The sequence below is a fragment of the Carex rostrata genome, chromosome 26 (assembly GCF_964058835.1).
Source record: "Carex rostrata chromosome 26, lpCarRost1.2, whole genome shotgun sequence".
Classification (NCBI taxonomy): Eukaryota; Viridiplantae; Streptophyta; class Magnoliopsida; order Poales; family Cyperaceae; genus Carex; species Carex rostrata.
In genome coordinates, this window is record NC_135943.1 from 2,864,180 (window position 1) to 2,876,209 (window position 12,030).

Sequence of the window (12,030 nt, forward strand, 5' to 3'; positions counted from 1 at the left end):
ACATCCGGAGATCCTACTAGAGTGCTGCAAACTCCATCAGTTGGAGTGTTGTTTTAGAGTTATAAATGCGCGATTATCTTGCCATATAAAGACACTACTAGAGTGTTCCAAACACCTTCAATTAGAGTGTTGTATTAGGGTTGTAAATCTCCTATTATTTTGCCATATAGAAAAACTATTATAGTGGTTCAAACACCTTCAATTGGAGTGTTGAATTAGGGTTGTAAATGACTTATTAAATTGTAATATAGAGACACAACTAGAGCGCTCCGAATACCTTAAATTGGAGTGTTGTATTAGGGTTATAAATGCCCTATTACCATGGCATATAAAGACACCACAAGAGTGCTCCAAACATCTTCAATTGGAGTATTGTATTAGGGTTGCAGATGCCCTATTTTCTTGTAATAGGGTGTCCCAAACACCTTCAATTGGAGTGTTGTATTAGGGTTGTAAATGCCCTATAATCCCAACTGGAGAGACTACTAGAGTGCTCCAAACACCTTCAGTTTGAGTGTGATTTTAGGGTTATAAATCCGCGATTATCTTGCCATATAAAGACACTACTATAATGCTCCAAGCACCTTCAATTAGAGTGTTGTATTAGGGTTGTAAATCTCCTATTATCTTGCCATATAGAGAAACTATTATAGTGCATCAAACACCTTCAATTGGAGTGTTGTATTAGGGTTGTAAATGACTAATTATATTGTAATATAGAGACAGAACTAGAGTGCTTCGAACACCTTAAATTGGAGTGTTGTATTAGGGTTGTAAATGCCCTATTACCATGCCATATAAAGACACCACAAGAGTGCTCCAAACACATTCAATTGGAGTGTCATATTAGGGTTATAAATGCTTCTTATATTGTTATATAGAGACACTAATAGAGTGCACCAAACATTTTCAATTGGACTGTTGTATTTGTGTAGTAAATGCCATATTATCTAGCAATATAGAGACACTACTAAAGTGCTCAAAACACCTTTAATTCAAAGTTTGTATTAGGGTTGTAAATCCCCTATTATCTTACCATCTTGAGACACTACAAGTGTGCTCCAAACACCATCAATTGGAGTGTTGTATTAGGGTTGTAAATGCCTGATTATCTTGCCATATAGATACAATACTAGAGTACTCCAAACACCTTCAATTGGAGTGTTGTATTAGGATTGTAAATGCCCCATTATCTTGCCATCTGGAGACACTACTAGTGTCCTGCAAACTCCATCGATTGGAGTGTTGTATTAGGGATATAAATGCACTATTATAATGCCATATAGGGACATTACAAGAGTGCTCCAAACATCTTTAATTTGACTGTTGTATTAGGGTTGTAAATCCCTGATTATCCTGCAATAGAGACACTACAAGTGTGCCCCCGAACACCTTCAACTGGAGTGTTGTATTAGGGTTGTAAATGCCCTTTATCTTGCCATCTGGAGACACTACTTGAGTGCTCCAAACACCTTCAGTTGGAGTGTTGTTTTAGGGTTGTAAATGCCCGATTATATTGCCTTAGAAAGGACTTCAGCTTGGGTCCGATGGTCATCGCAAAAGTGCGGGCGCGAATCCTACAGCAAATCCGATGGTGAGCGAACCCATTGGAACCACTTTGGGTCCCATAGCCATCGGACCAAAGCTGTTCTCCTTATAAAGGCATTACTAGAGTGCTCCAAACACCAATTGGAGTGTTGTATAAGGGTTGTAAATCCCCTATTCACTTGCCATCTGGGGACACTACAAGTGTTCTCCAAACACCTTCAATTGGAGTGTCGTATTAGGGTTATAAATGCCCTATTATATTGTAATATAAAGGCATTAATAGAGTGCTGCAAACGCATTCAATTAGAGTGTTTGTGTTTGGGTGGTAAATGCCCTATTCACTTGCCATCTGGAGACACTACAAGTGTGCTCCAAACACCTTCAATTGGAGTGTCGTATTAGGGTTATAAATGCCCTATTATATTGTAATATAGAGACTCTAATAGAGTGTTCCAAACACCTTCAATTGGAGTGTTGTATTTGGGTACTAAATGACCTATTATCTCGCAATATAGAGACACTACTAAAGTGCAAACACCTTTAAATGAAGTGTTGTATTAGGGTTGTAAATACCCTATTATCTTGCCATCTCGAGACACTACAAGTGTGCTCCAAACACCTTCAATTGGAGTGTCGTATTAGGGTTATAAATGCCCTATTATATTGTAATATAGAGACTCTAATAGAGTGTTCCAAACACCTTCAATTGGAGTGTTGTATTTGGGTACTAAATGCCCTATTATCTCGCAATATAGAGACACTACTAAAGTGCTTCAAACACCTTTAATTGAAGTGTTGTATTAGGGTTGTAAATACCCTATTATCTTGTCATCTCGAGAAACTACAAGTGTGCTCCAAACACCTTCAATTGGAGTGTTGTATTAGGGATGTAAATGTCCTATTCTCTTGCTATATAGAGATACTACTAGAGTGCTCCAAACATCTTCCATTGGAGTGTTGTATTAGGGTTGTAAATGCCCTATTATTTTGCCATCTGGAGACACTACTTGAGTGCTGCAAAGTTCATTTGTTGGAGTGTTGCTTTAGAGTTATAAATGCGCGATTATCTTGCCATATAAAGACACAACTAGAGTTCTCCAAACGCCTTCAATTACAGTGTTGTATTAGGGTTGTAAATGCCTTATTATATTGTAATATAGAGACACAACTAGAGTGCTCAGAACACCTTAAATTCGAGTGTTGTATTAGGATTGTAAATGTCATATTACCATGCCATATAAAGACACCACAAGAGTTTTTCAAACACCTTCAATTGGAGTGTTGTATTAGGGTTATAAATGCCCTATTATCATGCCATATAGGGACATTACTAGAGTGCTCCGAACATCTTTAATTTCACTGTTGTATTAGGTTTATAAATCCCCTATTATCTTGCCATATAGAGAAACTAAAAGTGTGCTCCAAACACCTTCAATTGGAGTGTTGTATTAGGGTTGTAAATGCCTTTTTTCTTGTCATCTGGAGACACTACTAGAGTGCTCGAAACACCTTCAATTCGAGTGCTGTATTAGGGTTGTAAATGTCTTATTATCTTGAACTATAGAGACATTATTAGAGTGATCCACACATCTGAAATTGGAGTGTTGTATTAAGGTTGTAAATGCCCTATTGTCTTGCTATATTGAAAGAATACTAGAATGCTCGAAACACTTTCATTTGGAGTGTTGTATTAGGGTTGTTAATGCCCTGGTCTCTTGCCATATAAAGACACTACTAGATTGCTCGAAACATCTTCAATTGGAGTGTCGTATTAGGGTTGTAAATGCCTTATTATATTGCCATATAGAGACACTACTAGAGTGCTTCAAACACCTTCAATTGGAGGGTTGTATTTGCATTCTAAATGCCCTATTATCTTGCCATCTGGAGACACTTCTAGAGTGTTCCAAAAACCTTCAATTGGAGTGTTGTATTAGAGTTACAACTACCCTATTATCATTCCATCTAGAGACAATCCTATAGTCTTCCGAACACTTTCATTTGGAATGTTGTATTAGGTTTGTTAATGCCCAATTATCTTGCCATTTAGGAACATTACTAGAGTACTCAAAACGCCTTTAATTGGAGTGTTGTACTAGAGTTGTAAATCCCCCCTATTATCTGGTAATATGGAGACACTACTAGAGTGCTCCAGACACCTTCAATTGGAATGTTGTATTAAGGTTGTAAATGCCCTATTATCTTGCCATATGAAGACACTATTGGAGTGCTCCAAACACCTTCAATTGGAGTGTTGTATGAGGGTTGTAAATGACCTATTATCTTGTCATGTAGGGACAATACTAGTATGCTCCAAAAACATTCTATTGGAGTGTTGTATTGGGGTTGTAAATGCCTTATAATCTTGCAATATAGAAACACTACTAGAGTGCCCCAAACACCTTCAATTGGAGTGTCGTATTTGGGTTATAAATGCCCTATTATATTGTAATAGAGTGACACTACAAGGGTGCTCAAAACACAATTGGAGTGTTGTAAATGCCTTATTATCTTGCAATATAGAGAGACACTACTAGAGTGTTCTAAACATTTTTAATTGGAGTGTTGTATTAGGGTAGTAAATGCCATATTATCTTGCAATAAAACACAGTACTAGAGTGCTCCAAACACCTTAAATTGGAGTTTTCTTATTAGGCCTGTAAATGCCTTATTATCAATATAGAGACAGTACTAGAGTGCTCCAAATACCTTCAGTTGGAGTGTTGTATTAGGGTTGTAAATCCCCTATTATCTTGCCGTATAGACGTAATAAAAGTGTGGTCGAAAAATCTTCAATTGGAGTGTTGTATTAGGGTTGTAAATGCCCTATTATCTTGCAATATTGAGACACTACTAGAGTGATCCAAACACCTTCAATTAGAGTGTTGTATTAGGGTTGTAAATGCCTTATTATCTTGCCATCTGGAGACACTACTAGAGTGCTCCACACACCTTAAGTTGGAGTGTTGTATGAGGGTTGTACATCCCCTATTAGCTTGCCATTAGAGAACTAGAGTGAACCAAACACCTTCAATTGGTGTATTGTATTAGGGTTATAAATATTAAGCTATCTTGACATATAGAGACACTATTAGTGTGCTCCACACACCTAAAATTGGATTGTTATATTAGGGTTGTAAATGCCCTATTGTCTTGCCATATAAATAGATTACTAGAGTGCTCGAAACACTTCCAATTGGAGTGGTGTATTAGGGTTGTTTATGCCCTATTATCTTGCCAAATAGGGACATTACTATAGTGCTCAAAACATCTTCAATTGGAGTGTTGTATTAGAGTTGTAAATGGCCTATTATCTTATCATCTGGAGACACTACTAGAGTGCTCCAAACACCTTCAATTGGAGAGTTGTATTTGCGTTGTAAATGCCCTATTATCTTGCCATTTAGTGACACTACTAGAGTGCTGCAAACACCTTCAATTGGAGTGTTGTATTAGAATTATAACTACCCTATTATCATTCCTTGTATTAGGGTTGTAAATGACCTATTATCTTGCAATATACTACTAGAGTGCTCCATACACCATAAATTGGAGTTTATTAGGGTTGTAAATCCCGTATTATCTTGCCATCTGGAGAAACTACAAGTGTGCTCTAACCACCTTCAATTGTAGTGTCGTATTTGCGTTGTAAATGCCTTATTACATTGCAATATAGAGACACTACTAGTGTCTTGTATTAGGGTTGTAAATGTTTTACTATCTTGAAATATAGAGACACTATTAGAGTGCTCCACACACCTAAACTTGGATTGTTGTGTTAGGGTTGTAAATGTTGTATTATCTTGCTATATAAATAGATTACTAGAGTGCTCGAACCACTTTCAATTGGAGTGGTGTATTAGGGTTGTTTATGCCCTATTATCTTGCCAAATAGGGACATTACTATAGTGCTCAAAACACCTTCAATTGGAGTGTTGTATTAGGGTTGTAAATGGCCTATTATCTTGCCATCTCGAGATACTACTAGCTTGCTCGAAACATTTTCAATGAGAGTGTTTTACTAGGGTTCTAAGTGCCCTATTATCTTATCATTTGGAGACACTACTAGAGTGCTCCAAACACGTTCAATTGGAGGGTTGTATTTGCGTTGTAAATGCCCTATTATCTTGTCATCTAGAGACACTACTAGAGTGCTCCAAACACCTTCAATTGGAGTGTTGTATTAGAGTTACAACTACCCTATTATCATTCCATCTAGAGGCAATCCTAGAGTCCTCCAAACACCTTCAATTGAAGTGTTGTATTAGGTTTGTTAATCTTACCATATAAGAACATTACTAGAGTGCTCCAAACACCATTAATTGGAGTGTTGTACCAGGGTTGTAATCTCCTATTATCTTGCCATAGAGAGACACTAAAAGTGTGCTCCAAACACCTTCAATTGGAGTGTAGTATTAGGGTTGTTAATTCCCTATTATCTGGCAATATGGAGAAACTACTAGAGTGCTCCAAACACCTTCAATTGGAGTTGTATTAGAGTTATAACTACCATATTATCGTTCCTTCTAGAGACACTACTAGAGTGTTCTAATTACCTTCAATTAGAGTGTTGTATGAGGGTTGTAAATGGCCGAGCCATATAGAGACACTACAAGTGTGCTCCAATCACTTTCTATTGGAGTGTTGTATTAGGGTTGTTAATTCCCTATTATCTGGCAATATGGAGAAACTACTAGAGTGTTCCAAACACCTTCAATCGTGGTGTTGTATTAGGGTTGTAAATGCATTATTATCTTGCAATATATAGACAGTACTGGAGTCCTCCAAAACATTAAATTCGAGTGTTGTATTAGGGATGCAAATCCCATATTAACACTGTGCTCGAAACAGCTTCAAATGGAGTGTTGTATTGGGGTTGTAAATGCCCAATTATCCTTCTATTTAAAGACACTACTAGAGTGCTCCAAGCACTTTCAATTAGAGTGTTGTATTTGAGTTGTAAATGCCATATTATTTTCCCATATAAAGACACTACAAGTGTGGTCCAAACACATTCAATTGGTGTCTTATTATCTTGCAATATACAGTACGAGAGTGCTCCAAACACCATCAATTGGAGTGTTGTATTAGGGTTGTAACTGCCCTTTTATCTTGTCATCTGGAGACACTACTAGAGTGCTCCACACACCTTAAGTTGGAGTGTTGTATTAGGGTTGTACATCCCCTATTAGCTTGCCATTAGAGACACTACTATAGTGATTCAAACACCTTGAATTTGAGTGTTGTATTAGGGTTGTAAATCCCCTATTATCTTGCCATATAGAGACACTACGGGTGTGGTCCAAACACCTTCAATTGGAGCATTGCATTAGGGCTGTAAATACCTCATTATCTTGCAATATAGAGACACTACTAGAAGGATCCAAACACCTTTAATTGGAGTGTTGTATTAGGGTTGTAAATTTCCATATTATCTTGTCATATAGTGACACTACAAGTGTGCTCCAACCAGCTTCAATTGGAGTGTCGTATTAGGGTTGTAAATGCCTTATTGCATTGCAATATAGAGACACTATTGGAGTGCTCCAAACACCTAAAATTAGAGTGTTCTATTAGGATTGTAAATGCCCTATTATCTTGTCATATAAAGGGAATACTAGAGTGCTCGAAACACTTTCAATTGGAGTGTTGTATTAGGGTTGTTAATGCCCTATTATCTTGCCAAATAGGCATTACTAGAGTGCTCCAAACACCTTCAATTGTAGTGTTGTATTAGGATTGTAAATTGGAGTGTTGACATTTGGAGACACTACTAAGGTGCTCCAAACACTTTTAATTGGAGTGTTGTATTAGGGTTACAACTACCCTACTATCATTCCATCTAGAAACATTCTTAGAGTTCTCCAAAGACCTTCAATTGGAGTGTTGTATTAGGTTTGTTAATGCCCTATTATCTTGCTATATAGGGACATTACTAGAGTGCTACAAACAGCTTTAATTGGAGTATTATACTAGGGTTGGAAATCCCATATTGTCTTGCCAAATAGAGACGCTAAAAGTGTACTCCAAACACCTTTGATTGGAGTGTTGTATTAGAATTGTAGATCCCATATTATTTTGCCATATAGAGACATTACAAGTGTGCTCCAAACACCATCAATTGGAGTGTTGTATTAGGGTTGTAAATGCCCTATTATCCTGCTATTAATTGGAGTGTTGTATTAGGGTTGTAAATGTCTTATTGAATTGCAATATAGAGACACTACTAGAGTGCTCCAAACACCTAAAATTGGAGTGTTCTATTAGGGTTGTAAATGCCCTATTATCTTGTCATATAAAGAGAATACTAGAGCGCTTGAAACACTTTCAATTGGAGTGTGGTATTAGGGTTGTTAATGCTCTATTATCTTGCCAAATAGGGGCATTACTTAAGTGCTCCAGACACCATCAATTGGAGTATTGTATTAGGGTTTTAAATGACCTATTATCTTTCCATTTGAAGACACTGACTAGAGTGCTCCAAATATCTTCAATTGGAGTGTTTTATTAAGGTTCTAAATGCCCTATTATCTTGCCATCTGGAGACACTACTAGAGTGCTCTAAACACTTTCAATTCTAGTGTTGTATGAGGGTTACAACTACCCTACTATCATTCCATCTAGAAACATTCCTAGAGTTCTCCAAAGACCTTCAGTTGGAGTGTTGTATTAGGTTTGTTAATGCCCTAATATCTTGCCATATAGGGACATTACTAAAGTGCTGCAAACACCTTTAATTGGAGTATTGTACTCGGGTTATAAATCCCCTATTGTCTTGTCATATAGAGACTAAAAGTGTGCTCCAAAAACCTTCAATTGGAGTGTTGTATTAGGGTTGTTAATACCCAATTATCTAGCAATATGGAGACACTACTAGTGTGCTCCAAAAACCTTCAATTGGAGTGTTGTATTAGGGTTGTTAATACCCAATTATCTAGCAATATGGAGATACTACTAGAGTGCTCAAAATATCTTCAATTGGAGTGTTGTATTAGGGTTGTAAATGCCATATTATCTTGCAATATTGAGACACTACTAGAGTGGTCCATACACCTTCAATTAGAGTGTTGTATTAGGGTTGTAAATGCCTTATTATCTTGACATATTGGGACACTACTAGAGTTCTCCAAACACCTTCAGTTGGAGTGTTGTATTAGGGTTGTACATCCCCTATTAGCTTGTCATTAGAGACACTACTAGAGTGATCCAAACACCTTCAATTTGAGTGTTGTATTAAGGTTGTAAATCCCCTATTATCTTGTCATATAGACACTACTAGAGTACTCCAAAGACCTTCAATTGGAGTATTGTATTAGTGTTGTAAGTGCCCTATTATCTTGCCATATACACTACTAGAGTGTTTCAAACATCTTCAATTGGAGTGTTGTATTAGGGTTGTAAATACCTTATAATCTTGCAATATATAAACACTACTAGTGTGATCCATACAGTTTTAATTGGAGTGTTGTATTAGGATTGTAGATCCCATATTATTTTTCCATATAGAGACATTACAAGTGTGCTCCAAACACCTTCAATTGGAGTGTTGTATTAGGGTTGTAAATGCTCTATTATCTTGCAATATAGAGGACACTACTGGAGTGCTCCTAAGACCTTCAATTGAAGTGTTGTATTAGGGTTATAATTGTCCTATTATCTTGCCATCTAAAGACTACTAGAGTGCTTCAAACACCTTCAATTGGAGTGTTGTATTATTTCCAGGGCTCATCGGTAATACTTACTAAGGAATAAAAATGAGCAGCAGGATGTTAGAGACTATGTGGGAAGAAAATATTTCAATCTGAGTTTATCATTCTAATTTATTGCAATTTTCAACTGGGTTTAGCAGCAGAATGATAAATTAGAATGGTAAATGTTGACATCATTTTTCCAGGGCTCATCCCCTATTATCTTGACACAAATCAATACCCTAGACAAGGGGGGGACTGGAAATGCGGCTATTTTGTGATGAAGAACATGGAGTTCATCATCAAAAAAAAATTTAGATCTTTTCTAAAGTTAATCACCTATTTTTATCTATCTGTCATTCATGCTTTCAGATTCATTTATTATATATATGTATATGTTGTTAATATGTTCGGAGTTTGTTCATGCAGAGCAAATTAAGCATTACACCGTACAAGGAAGCATAACTATATGCGATCTGTACAAAATGGTGCAAGTACTTCTTCGATCATGTTTTACCTTGACAAATGCATGTCTGAATTAAAACTTGGTCAGTTTTTGGTACACATATATGATGTACATTTTTGTCGTTGGTACTTGAGAACAACAGTTAGTTATTGGTACACATATTTGATGTACATTTTTGTCATTGGTACAATCAGTAGGTACAATTGCGTGAAAGCTTTGCTGAGCTTGTTGTGAGAGGATACATACATTTCTGCTGGTACAATTAATGATATACAGTTAATTATATATATGGCTTGTTGGTAATATATAATGTTGTTATATTACAGCTATGTATATTGTTGTTGGGTACAATATGCATTATGCATGTTGTCTATTTATATATTTGGTTGAATGCATGTTTAAAATTGTTGGTTGAAATGATGGGTTTAAAAAAGGGCTAGCAAATGAAGGCTAGTTCCTAATTGGGGTGTAACTAAATATATATATATATATAAATCATCAACGGTTCAAATTAAAAACGGATGCAAAGCTAAGATAACAACGCCAACACAAATAAAAGAAAAAATGATGTTGTATGTGACATTTACCATCGGCAGAAAAAATCGCAAGCAATGCCATAGAAAGCACAGTGACCCATCGTCAATCACACTTACCATCGGTTGCTAAACAAAAGCGATGGCATTGGGTATGTCCCACTCAATGGCCGAACGACCTCTGCCGATGGTATATTAATTAACGCCATCTGTTTTGAGCTGATGTTAGTGTACATTTTCTATCGGAGTGATAAGCATCGACTCGGATCCAGATGACGCAACGCGATTGAAACCGATACAAAAGAGTTTTTTTTGTAGTAGTGTTATAAAGCAAATCATTCCAAATAAGTATAGACCAATTTAATTCCGATGCTCATTGGACATTCCCCGCTCCCCTCAAGCAAATATTAAGGCCGTGCTCCAATTAGAGATACGCGGAGGGACGTGGAGGGAGAGGAAGGAAAAAAACACTGTGCACGAAGGAGGGTGCGGTCTGCCCGATAGTTTCCCCTACTCCAGAAGAAGTGAATGGAAGAGAAAGCAGGTGAAAGTCTACAGTTAGGAGGGAAGAGAAAGGTTACGAAGCATTGATTTTTTATTGTCACCTCCAAATTGGAGTGTAAAAATGTTATTCAGAGGTGGCCTCACCTCCGATTAGTCCCCTTCCTTCTCTTTAATGAGGGTTCTCCCTCTCATTTCTTGAGCACAACCTAAGCAAACATTAGGAACAGTCCAATGAGCGAGATGTTTGCTTAATATCAGTACCTCCCTTTTTGTCTGCTAGATGCTCTATTCTATAACGTCGAGATACTTTTTTTATTATTTGACGTTGCAAGAGTTCAAATCTACTGAAATTCCAGACAAATTCCTGGGTCGTGAAATCTCCCTCTGTGTATCTATCTCTCTCCTCTTTCTCTCTCCTCAATTGAGGATTTGAGGAGATTCCAATTCGACGCCGTAGACCCCCTATTCTTTGAAGTCCACTCCAAAAGTCCTTGGTGGACGCTACAGAATAGAACCAGAATCCTAGTTTTAAATTTTTTTCCCACCTTTCCCATTTTTATTATTATTTTTTTTCCTTTTTCTATAAATAAAAAATTCGGCCCAAGAGTTGTAAAAGAATCAATTAGGGTGCATTAATTTTATGGACATTGTTCTTTTATAATTCCTATCAAAATAAAATTAATATTACAAAACTTTTCTGTATGTTCTTAATGTCCATATAAATGAAACTAAAATGTTGTAAAAAAAATACCCAAGTATATATACTAATATTTTGCAGCTTGAAGGCTTTTGAAAAGTAGACATTTTCTGGAAACAATATTGAAATTGAGGTATTTGAGTCTTTGTCATGAAAAACTTTTCAATTAATAGCTTTGGTCAACATTCAATTAATCAGAAGTCTATCATCTAGAAGCAAAAATAGGGACGAAGTTTCTTTATTTCAACGTTGACTGAAGTTGCATATAAAATACTTGAGCAGTAGTATCAAATCTCTATATCAAAATTTGTTTCCAACCTTGGTCAAGATTATTACTGTCTTCTCCTCTGTTCTTTCTTACGATTTCATTGTTTACAAACTAAGTGCTTCTGATAATAAGTAAATAATGGTTTTTATTACAACATGGCTAATTCTTTTTGAAATATTATTAGTGATTGTGGCTATTATATTGTCAAAGGTTGAGCAGAGATACCGACGAACAGCTCATGAAATAATCGGTAAGTTTTCTTGTGTATTTTTCTGAAATGAATATATATACAAAAAATTAACTATTATTCAAACTAATTTCATGGG